General features: G+C 37.8%; 1 long non-coding RNA gene and 1 other non-coding gene across 2 annotated transcripts; one reads left to right on the forward strand and one right to left on the reverse strand.

The window, feature by feature from the left end:
* Window positions 1–499: 499 nt before the first annotated feature.
* LOC125134987 (uncharacterized) lies at window positions 500–1,618 on the forward strand. The gene is made up of 3 exons (XR_007136878.1): window positions 500–606; window positions 993–1,069; window positions 1,168–1,618. It is a non-coding gene; the product is annotated as an uncharacterized LOC125134987 (long non-coding RNA).
* A 3,725-nt stretch (window positions 1,619–5,343) lies between these two features.
* LOC125136957 (small nucleolar RNA SNORA70) lies at window positions 5,344–5,478 on the reverse strand. Its single transcript, XR_007137282.1, has one exon. It is a non-coding gene; the product is annotated as a small nucleolar RNA SNORA70 (small nucleolar RNA).
* Between the last annotated feature and the right edge of the window lie 6,498 nt (window positions 5,479–11,976).

The following is an 11,976-nucleotide window of genomic DNA, read 5'->3' on the forward strand; positions in this document are numbered from 1 at the left end:
GAGAAGACAAACTGTCATCTCCAAAGCAGTAAAATCTCCATAAAACTGTGTAAACTAATTACTAGGTTAAGTAAAATCACTGAAATATATCAGGACCTTCAAATGTCTCCAGGGCAGACATAATATAGTCATTCTCAATCATTATGGAAGGTACCATAATGGGCAGGATGAAATTAGTGTAATAGTCTTAGTTTTGGTTCTGAGACTTATAAAAAGACTGTTGGTGATAGATCACACACACAGAAGCCATGCCTGTTAGTATAGCACAATGCAAACTGGCTTTTTGAAGATCTGTGAGTCATGAGCTCAGTGGAACTTAAATGGAGATGACACACCCACTTATTCTGCTGAGAAGCTGAAGGATATATGTCTTTAAATCTATAGGAATATTTCTTCATTCCTTCTCATCAAAAGAAGTGGAAAAACTATTCCATATAGAGCTTTTTCTTTTAGGTTATTAGATGCCCTTACATATATTATTACATTTTTTTGCAGGTGGGTAACAATTAAGTCAAGGGTCGAATTCACCAGAAGCCTCAAAAGAACAGAGGACATGGAAAACTTCATGTCCCTTTGATTTAGTCAAAAACTCCATATTTTAAGAAGGTATGTTGATAAGCCAGGGTTAATCACTATGATTGGATAAACTCATTGGGATATTAAGTATTTATTTCATTAGGTAATTTTATATACATTTGTATTTATATATGCTCTATAAATATATATTTAATATATAGATAAATTACATGAAATACATTTCTATTTAATTTAAATATATAAGTATGGTATTTTCATATAACTTATATGTATAAAATTTATATTAGTTTAAATATACACTTAGATTAGTGACATTGTTTGCTCAAACCCCAAAACTAATCTTACTCTCATCACAGAAGATCATCATTCTGGATGATAAGTGACTGTTTATATATATGTCTTTCTCATTCTCCTTGAAGATAAGGACTTCTACCTGACTCATTTTATTTCTTCAGTGCCCAGTTTGCAGAATGAATGAATGACCCTTAACGGAAGGCTATCTCTGATTCTCTTCACATAACCTTTCCCAGAGGTATGAATCAAAGATTGAAAGTTGTTCAGAATATTATTGGTCTTCAGAAATGTAATTTCACTGGACACAAATGTTGATTTCCTCATACTCTGTCACAGTGATTTCTACCCTGGCTCAAGGCAGTGATTCATGAAAGGAAAGTGGTAGGAAGTGAACATCTTAAAAGTGGTGAGTATCAGACCATAAGCTCAGAGGATGGCAAATGAGGAACAAGATTGGGAACAGACATTAGCATGTACTCAAATGGCTTGCACATTAGAAGCTGCATGCCCTCCCCCACCCCAATTAGAGTGGAGGGAAATCTTTGTGCAGGCTTGGCTCTTTCCTCTGTGTCTGAACCTGCCTTTGCCTGGCTGGCCTGCATGTCCCTTTGGAATTGATAATGAGGTTCAAGAGAGAAGTATAGCCCTCACTAAGCATGTCACCCCCATTTAGCACCTTTTCCAGGATGGCAGCCACTATTGTTTTATTATGTCCCTGATCAGCTGTCACTATTCATAAAGTAATCACTGCCATTAACACGTCACGCCTCAAGCCATCTGCTGCTGCATGGCACACACGGAGCTGCTGGTTGCAAGCTAAGCAGGTGTCACCTAAGAATGACAGAGCCAGAGTAAAGGTGGGAGGTCATCATGGCAAAAGAAGATACCCGTAATGTCAAATAATTCCACTTTTTGAAGCATTATTGTGCAATGGTAATGATATTTTTAGCTCAACTTGCATAAAATTGAAACAAAAAAATTTATTTGAGATACTTAACTTTCAATATTGTTAAGTTATGGGGACAAAATTTCATGGAAATTCTTGACGACAATAACGTCTTGATGGTGAATGAACTATTGCCTCAAACTTACAGTCAGGTTGAAAATTTTCTTGAACATATCTTCTGATCCATCGACTCTTCATCTGACAAGCATTTATTGAGCATTTGCTATGTGACACTGACACGTGGCTGGCACAGCCAAAATGTAAAATCTCTACTTGAAAAAAAAAAAACCCACCAAGTAATATACACAGTGGACAGTCTTGACCTCTGCTAAATTCCTGACTCTTGGTCTGTCCTTAATGTTTATCTTGATTTTGGACAGTTTTCAGTTTCCTTTTACTTTCCATATTGATTGGATCTCATGTGTGTGTATTGGGAAATGAGTATGCACTGGAAAAATATAATATTTAATAAAAAACAGTATCTCTGTAGTTAGTTCTCTCTTGTCTACCTTAATTACTAGGGGGATTTATAGTCATACAACTGAGAAAGGATTTAGAAATTTAATTGAGGGTTTAAGTGCCATCAGAAAGTGTGAGATAAGTGATCTTAATTGGGCCAAATAGCCTTTCTGCTGTTGGTTTAAGGGATTTTCAACTGGGAAAATTCGATTTTATCTTTAGAACATAACCTCTATGTGGTGTGTTACTTGATTACAAATCAAATTAAAGGTGGCTACACAATCCTGAAGTCTGCTGAAAGCAAAGATGTTCCTCTATATCAGGATGTGACAATTAGTTTTGAAAACAACTTCCTTATGAAAAACATAAAGATCTCAAGTTCTCTCCTCCACCCTAAGATTAGTAGAACCATCTGTTGTAAGTCAAAGGATACAGTCAAGCTTTATTTTTGTAATTTGTATTAGGATCAATGTTTTCTACACTCCTTGCAACATCTATAATTATGATACATACTACACATACTTTTCAAGGGTCCTCCTTTCTCCTTGAAGATTATGATATGTCCTTATTTTCATCTCCCTCCAATCCCCAATCATGCCCCGAGAATCATGGGTGTAGCTTTCAAATAAGAAAGAGATTGTTTCATTATAACACAGTCACTATATTGCTTAATTAAAAATGAGCAATGGGACCATTTTAAATTTAAGGACAAAACCAGGAATCTGGGACGCATGCCTTTCACAATGTTAGTGAAGTGTCAGAATAAAAAGCGTATTTCTTCTGATAATTGATGGCCCTATCTAAGGAGATTAGGTGTAAATCTGTGATTACTGGTTATATTATTATTTGCCAAGAGCAGGCATCCTGATGGAGTTGAACTCCACTGTTTCACATGAATTAATCATTTTAATAAAAAGTTAAACATTAACTGTTTGATATTTAGATTACATTAAAATGTTGTCATTCAAATTGCTTCATTTGATTGGTTCCTCAAAATACCACATATCTCTGTACTGGGCTCAGAAGGGAAACAAAGGCAATGAGTCTTGGGTCCTGCTCCCAGTGCAATTACAGACCACTTACGGTTTTATAATTTCCATGTCGAAAATGGCAAATGGTTGGTAGACATTGTACTGAATATTTTGCCACTTCTGTTAAAATACTGTTTTTGTTGAAAGTTTGATAAGGCACTGTAGACTCAGAAACAAATCAAAGGCTGTATTATCATATCTTCCTGCCAAAGGGAAGAGGAACCTTGAGATTTCCAGACATCCAACATCTAAGTAGGGGCTTGTCACAGGTTGGGAAGTTATGGAAGTACAGTAAATACCTTGGAAAATGTTCCTCTGAAGCAGGTGTTTTTATTAATATTTTCTACATCAAGACTGTGCTCCCACAATCCACTGGCAGAGCCATTGGTGGATAAGCAGAAGGGCAGTTGAACAAATGAGATTGAAGACCTTCCTTGATAAGTGAATATATATATATTTCTTCAAAAAGAAGATATATTTGCATATATATTCATACATATATTTGCATATGTATTCATACATATGTATTTGTATATATTCATATATATGCAAAATATATATCTTCTTTTTGAAGTTTTCAGATGAAGAATTGAAAAGTTTCTAGTTACTTTGCTGTTTGATAATTGTCAAGATGAGTCATTGCCTTTTTTCTTTTGGCCAACTGGCAGCATGAAGTTCCTGGGCCAAGGATCAAACCAGTACTTCAGTTGCTATCTGCACCACAGCTGGATCCTTAACCCATTGCTCTGCCAGAGAACTTCCAAGTCATTATCTTTAAGCACAAACATTAAGCTTTCCTGCTACAGTCCTTCTATTTTCCTCCCCACCCCCACTCACTATCATCATTGGCTAAGTACTTTTTACTCCACTCATAGACCCTTGGAGTCTCTGCTGACCTTTTTTTTTTTTTTTTTTTGGTCTTTTTGTCTTTTTAGGGCCACATCAGAGGCATATAGAGTTCTCAGGCTAGGGGTCGAATCAGAGCTACAGCTGCTGGCCTATACCACAGCCACAGCAACTCTAGAGCCGTGCTGCATCTGCGACCTACACCACTGTTCATGGCAATGCCAGATCCTTAACCCACTGAGCGAGGCCAGGGATTGAACCCACAACCTCATGGTTCCTAGTTGGATTCCTTCCCACTGCACCACGATGGGAACTCCCCTGCTGACTTCTTGAAGCCCCAAGGAATACAGCAAACATTTATTTGAACCCTGAGGCCCCAACTCTAATCTGTAAAATGCAGACAATAAGAAGACCTACCCCAAAGGTTTAGAGGGATGATAAAATAATATAATACTTCTGATATTAATGAAGCAATTTGGAAAAACATATTTATGCTTATTATAACAATTCTTATAAGTATTATAAAATGCATGTGTTTGGCACACAGTAAATAATAAATACAAGCAGTTATTAGTGTAGATTAAGGTAAAAAATTATTGAAAAAGTGTGTAATATTGTATGTACAAAATGACAAAGGAGAAGGCAGAAGACCTGGCTAGAGAAATTAAAGATAATCTTAAGTGGAAGATTTTATTTTATTTTATTTTTTTTACAATAAATTTAATGAAATAGAATTCACATACTATACAACTGATCCATTTAAAGTGCACAGTTCAGTGTGTTTTTTGGGGGGTTTTTGTTTGTTTGCTTTTTGTTTTTTGACAGGAAAGTAGGATTTATTGGTGAGTGTTAAGGAAGGGACACCGCCAAGGCTCTCATGAGTGCAGGGCCCGCCATTTGTCCCGGAGGCCACAATTAGGAATGCATTTGACCCCACAGCCATCCGGGATAAGCTGGTTTTCTGCCACCATGTTTTCAAATGCATTGAACTTAGTAAATCCCCACTTCTTGGAGATGTGGATCTTCTGGCAGCCAAGAAACTTGAACTTGGCCCTGTGCAGTGCCTCAGTCACATGCTCCTTGTTCTGCAGCTAGGTGTGGATGGACATTTTGATTTGGCCAATGTGGACCCAGGCCACCAGTGCCCTGGGGCTTTCCAAAGGCACCATGCATACCTGACTGGAGCCTGGATTGGGGACGGCAGGCCAGTCATGAATGTTCACTGAAAAGGGCTGTCTCCAAGGTCCCTTAGGGCAACCTATACAGGCAACAGGCTGCATACACTACCGAGGAGGCTGCTGTTTGCAGTCATTGCACACCGGGCCCCCATGGTGGAAGATTTTAAATTAGGTGGTATTAGAGCTGACTATTGAAAGAGAAAACGAGAACTTGTTAGGGGAAGTAGCATGAGCAAAGTTTTGGGCCATGAAAGAAAACCAGCTGCTTTCTTCCTGTTTCCCACACACTGTAATGTTTTCCTCAGTTTGCCTTGAATCTTGTTTTATGGATTCTTCAAACTATTTGCCCATTTTAATATTTACCTTAGTATAAGCTCTGTCATTTAGCTTCTCTGTATGGAGAGCAACATATTAAGAAAAGATTCTAATAAAAATATTCATTAATTAGTGTTAGTATGATCGAATACTTTATATCTTATGTCTATAGTGATTTTAAATCTTTGCTCATCCCAATCAGCTTCTTCAATTTCCCTTGTAATTCTCTCATTCTTTATATTTAATACATTATTCACTTCTCTATTACTTTTGACTGAGTGGACATGAGAAATGGGCAGAAGAATGGGAGAGGACGCATTCAATTAGAAAAACTTGTATAGAACTATGTACTACTTGATATTAAAAAATAAAATTGAGGGAGTTCCCATCGTGGCACAGTGGTTAACGAATCCGACTAGGAACCATGAGGTTGTGGGTTCGATCCCTGCCCTTGCTCAGTGGGTTATGGATCCGGCGTTACCGTGAGCTGTGGTGTAGGCCGCAGACGCGGCTCGGATCCCGTGTTGCTGTGGCCCTGGTCTAGGCCCACGGCTACAGCTCCGATTCGACCCCTAGCCTGGGAACCTCCATATGCCGCGGGAGCGGCCCAAGAAATGGCAAAAAGACAAAAAAAAATTAAAAAAAAAATAAAATAAATAAAATAAAATTGAGACCTAATTATTCAAAAAAAAACAATACGCAAGATTTTCATCACCTTATTTAGAGACACAGTCAGAGTGCCTCTGCTGTGCTATCAGAGACTCAATAGATACTTATTGATTATTAGTCATATGTGTCTGCATTTTGGAGGAACACATGAATTTTCCTTTGGGGAGCCACCCCTACTTGATCTCAGTCCATGATTTTAGGATGGGGCCTTGCTAAGTCTTCTACCAGTCCCCTTCCTCTTCCAGCTGTGCCCCTTGGGCTGTCTCTGCCAGGAGGCTGAATTCTGAGTTGGAAGACATAAAAATGGGAATCTGCTTAGAACAGGTATTCCCTGCAAGTAGCACTTTGAAGAGGCTGCTACCTACCATCCTGCAGCCATCAGGTTCCCATCTTTTGTCCTTTTATGTTCTGAGTGACCAACTTTGGGGTTCTATAAGCCTTCTATATCATTCCAATAGTTTTCCTCTTTTCTTTTGTTTAATTTATTTAGAGTCTAATGGATAGACTAATGGAATAAATGTGCAGACACAGGAGAAATGGCCTGATTTTTAGAAAGCATTTTCTCATTGAACACACAGTTTTAAAGTATATGTGAGAGTCCAGCACTGTTCTAGGCACTAGATTCAGTGACAAACAAAAGAAATTACTGAGGAAAAATAGGGGTTCTAATAGATACTGATCATTGGGCTTTCAGAAGCTAAATTAATGGACTAATAACATTCATTCCAACTTTAAGGTAATTTTATATGATCTTTTGTAAGAGTGTCTAATGGATTTTTTAGATAAAAGAATAAAAATATTAACAACTCAGGTATATTTTTAAAGAAAAGAGTTCTTGGAGAAAAGCAAGTTGATTTAAATTCTTCAATGATCAAAGTGTTAAAAGTGATTTGCCTTGAATAGAGCCATCTATGAAACTTATTCACATAAACAAAACATGTGAGTGTGTAATGGACAAAAATAATAAAACTACTGAAATAATGTATTTTCTTTATACCAACTCTATCCATTAATTTTTTACAGGTTTCTACCAAATAACATTACCTTTCACACAAAAAAATGGTGTTTTAAAATGAGATGGAGTTGGCAAAAAAAAAAAAAAAAGGGTAGTTAATGGAAGGAGGATGGCAAAGCTGTGCTCTGCTGGGTAAGGGAGAAAGGGAAACAGAAATCATTGGGGCTTTTTCTGAGCCAGAAGCTATGGTCCATAGCCTTTAGAGGGTGAGCAATGCTCAGAACCAAGGATTTTTATATCTTTCTTTTGACAATTTCTCTTCTCTAAAGAAATCAAACACAAGCATTTGAAATGATGAAACTCCCCCATCAGTATAATCCTTTATAAGCAGAGTTGTGAATCTTACACATAAAAAACATTTAAAAATATCTTCATGGATTGTTGAACGGTTGTATCATCCGTAAATTCAATATGAGGATGTTTTTGCTTGAGGCAATCTTGTGCAGTGGCAGATATGTGGCTTCACATTCAGATGGATCTGAGTTCTAATCTGAACTTACTACACACTTACTTGTAAGTGTGAAAGTTATTCTTCTTCCACATGACTACTTTTATTCACCTGCAAGGCTGAGATTATTTTCCTATCAAGTAGGATATGAGAATTGCCTTCCACCACCTGTCTCCTTGATGCTGATCATCTTTCCAATTCGGAGAGGATGGCTTACTTATAACTAGAAGTCATAAAAATATTATGAAAAGAACCCCCACTTAAGATGTTTAATATTGTTTGGTATTATTGGTCAATTCAATAAAAACTGATGTGATTGCAATTCCTAAGAAAAGCAAAATGGAAAGTTTGCATTCTTTTACTCATGCTAGGATGAGAATCCATGCTATAGTCCAACTTTTGGACAGGGAATCATCTGGGGGTAAGAATGTTTTATTTCCCCCCAAAACACTGAAAAGCTGTTAGATGTCTGGCCCCAATGATAGGCATTTAGAATACAAAGATAAATAAGATACATGTCCTAACTTCAAAGAGTTGGAGTCCAAGGTGAAGGTCATACACAGAATCATATGCAGGAAATGTAGGGGTGGAGTGCTTGTAGGAGAACTGAGAGGGAACCTAATTGGTGTGTTTGGGTGAAAGCTGATGATATGGACCTGAAGGCTTAGAGCATGAGATGGAGATATCTGTGTGGACTAGGTGGGATGAGATTGAAGTGGGTTCGAGGACATTCCAGGCAGAGGATCAGGGAAATCAAAAGCATACAAAGAACACTGCACACAAAGTGGGGGGAGCACAGAAGGAAATTCCAGCTATGGTACCCAAAGCTAGAAGCCGGAGGTAATGAGCATGATGTTATCAGAGAGACTAGCAGAGGCTAGATCATGGAAGTTTATTTTCCAGGTCAAGCTGCTTCAGTTTAATGTAGTAGAGCATACAAAGGCTTGGACAGAACTGAATATCTCTGCCCAAACTGGTGAGGAGAAGAGCAAATAGGGTGAGAAAGCCCATCAGGAAACGTGCTGTGGTCTGTGGTAGAGGGACAGGCTGAAAGGGCTTGAGCCATGTCAGCAAAGTGGCAGGTGGAGCAGCGGGAGCTGCTGGGGATTGACAGCATGGGAGGATGAGCACTGGGCATGAGAAAGAGGGCAGAGTCCAGGACGACTCCCGGCTCTGAAGTTTTAGTACCCGAGGTGGTGCTATTCTCTGAACACACAGACATAAATGCCATTTGGGGGTTATTCTTAGGGAGTCAAAGAAATAAGATACAAAAAATATGTGTTACCAGATCAGAGATTCCTTAAGAAATGGGCCATGACTGTGGGTTTTTGAAGACCTCAGTGAAATTTTATTGATATGAGCTGCATTTGCAGCTTCTGGTATTTGCAGAAGGCCTGCCATGGAGAGATCACAGAGATGGTTAAGATGTAGATGGGCTTTATTTAGCTCTGCTCCTTTGTAGCTTTGGGACAGTGGGAACACCGTCTTAGCTGTCTGGCCCCCTTGTTCATCATTGATAGAATGAATAGGTTTGACAAATAATTTTCCAACTTAAAATTATTCTAATTTGTTTATTTAGAGACCACTTAATGTGGTACCCCCAACTTTTGGCATCCCCCACTTGTGCCAAGTGTCCCCTCAATTTATGAGGCATTTAGTATGCAATGCCGTAAAAGTTTTTTCTTAGCTCTTAATGATATCCTTAGTTTCTTCTTGCCAGGAATTGTTTGCAACTCTTATAATGATGTGAATGGCCCCCAAAGCATTTATTTTCCCAATGTCCAAATGCTCTTAACCAGAACTTGCCTAGACATTACAGAAACTCCCATTCAGCAAGCTTCATTTCCCTTTCCTAGACAAACTGTTCAATCCAAAGAGTAGGCCACTTCTGGAGCAGTAGGTTTTCATATGAAAAGGGTGCATTATAAATAAAACAATGTATTTTTTGAAATTAGCACACATACCAAAAAATGTATTTACTTAGTACACCTTAATGGCTTTCAAAAAGCCATTAGGTTCAATGGGGTGAATATTAGGTATTACTAAAATATTCACAATGTATCTGAAAATAGGCATTTGACCTGTAAATACAATGGGGCAAGGCGATTTCTCTTTGAATTCTCCTTCGTTGGTTTTTTTTTTTTTTTTTTTTGCTAAGTAATTTTCTTAGCTCATTTCCCAAGGTTTGCGAGTACTTGCTCTGTTCCAAAACTCAAGGAATAATTGAGAAATGCATTAATCTGTTGAGTGGTCTAAGTGAGAGGGTTCTACCTGGTTAAGACCTGATAAACTTTCCTTATTAACAAAGGCAAGAACAAAGCATAAAGGGCCTAAGAAGATTAATGGAAAATAGAAAATGTCTATAGGATAGAGCCACTGCTTTAGAGAAAAAAATTTATAAAAAACACCCTTCTTGGCTCCCATCATTTAGACTTTGAAGCACTTTAATTTAACAAACTGGGTATTTAAATTGGGAATCTGTCCAATTACTATCTGTCACCAGAAGAGGCAGCATCAAAGGGGTTAATTCTTGCTGACAACTTTTTTAACAAGCAGTTTTATTGCATAAATGTGAGTTGAAGTGGAACATTCACTATCAGAATGAAAGGGCAGACAAGCAGATCTGGAAAACTCACTACTGCATGTGAAAAAGGAAAGTTTTCATGGATTTTAGAGAGGTCAAAGAAAAGGCTTATTTAAGATTTGAGGACATACTTTAATTCAGATTTTTAAGGACAAGGCACCAAACATTCAACATCCACATATAATTCTTAGGAGAAATGAAACCATACCCCTGTTTGATAACAGAAAGGCAAGAAATTGTATTTGACAATACTTCATACGGTGTTTTTAAGATACGTCTTTAGGTGATTTGGCAAGTAGTCAGTGTGTATGTTAATGTATTGACTTCTAGAGGATCATTTTGTTTACCAGGTTATTGTAGAGGTTTCTGTTCCATCTTGAACTGTGATTGGGAAAGGGTACCAATCAACCAGTGTGTATCTTTTGACCATTTTCAGATTTTTACTTGGAAGACCCAGAAACAGAGGATCATTCATGGGCAGTGTGTCATAGGAGAAAGAGCCCTGGACTTGGGAGTCAGAGGATAGAATTCAAAATTTCAGCTTTTTCACTTAAAGAATATGTGGCCATAGGGAAATAGCTTATTCCAGTGGCCCTCAATCATGACCTTACAACAAAGCCATTTGTTCAACTATATTTACACATATCCAGGGGGGCCACACTCTGAAATTCTGTTTAGATAGGTCAGGTATTGGTCCCTGTACTATATGAAAGCAGGTGGGGTCAGTAACAACTAATAAATCCATTGAACTTCAGTGTTCTCATTTATAAAATAGGAGTAGGAATTCCTATTTATTGTATAGAGTTGTTGTGAAGATTAAATACAATGATATACACTGGGGTATAATTACCAATGTTCATAGCAGCACTTTTCACAATAAGCAAGACATGGAAGCAACTTAAATATTCATCAATAGATGAATGGATGAAGATGTGGTGTTTATATATGTGTGTGTATATATGTATATAACAAAATGTTACTAAGCCATGAAAAAGAATAAAATAATGCCATTTGCAGTAATATGGATGGATTTAGAGATTATCATACTAAGTGAAGTAAGCTAGAGAAAGACAAATATCATATGATATTGCTTATATGTAGAATCTAAAAAATGATACAAATCAAGTTATACACAAAACAGAAATAGACCCACATACATGGAAATAAAACTTATGGTTACTAAAGGAGAAAGGGGGGGAAGTGATAAACTAGGAGTTTGGGGTTAACAGTTGCACACTATTACATATAAAATAGGTAACCAGGGAGTTCCCCTCATGGCTCAGTGGTTAACGAATCTGACTAGGAACCATGAGGTTGCGGGTTCAATCCCTGGCCTCTCTCAGTGGGTTAAGAATCCGGTGTTGCCGTGAGCTGTGGTGTAGGTCACAGATGCGGCTCGGATCCCACGTTGCTGCAGCTCTGGCATAGGCCAGCAGCTACAGCTCCGATTAGACCCCTGGCCTGGGAACCTCCATATACTATGTGTGGCCCTAAAAAGACAAAAAAAAAAAAAAAGGTAACCAACAAGGGCCTACTGTAAGCATAAGGAACTCGATTCAATATTTTGTAATAACTTATAGGGGAAAAAAATCTGAAAAATTATATCTCTATCCCTCCCTCCCTATCTATCTACATATCTATCTAAAATTGAATC

The sequence above is a fragment of the Phacochoerus africanus genome, chromosome 9, assembly GCF_016906955.1.
Source record: "Phacochoerus africanus isolate WHEZ1 chromosome 9, ROS_Pafr_v1, whole genome shotgun sequence".
NCBI lineage: Eukaryota > Metazoa > Chordata > Mammalia > Artiodactyla > Suidae > Phacochoerus > Phacochoerus africanus.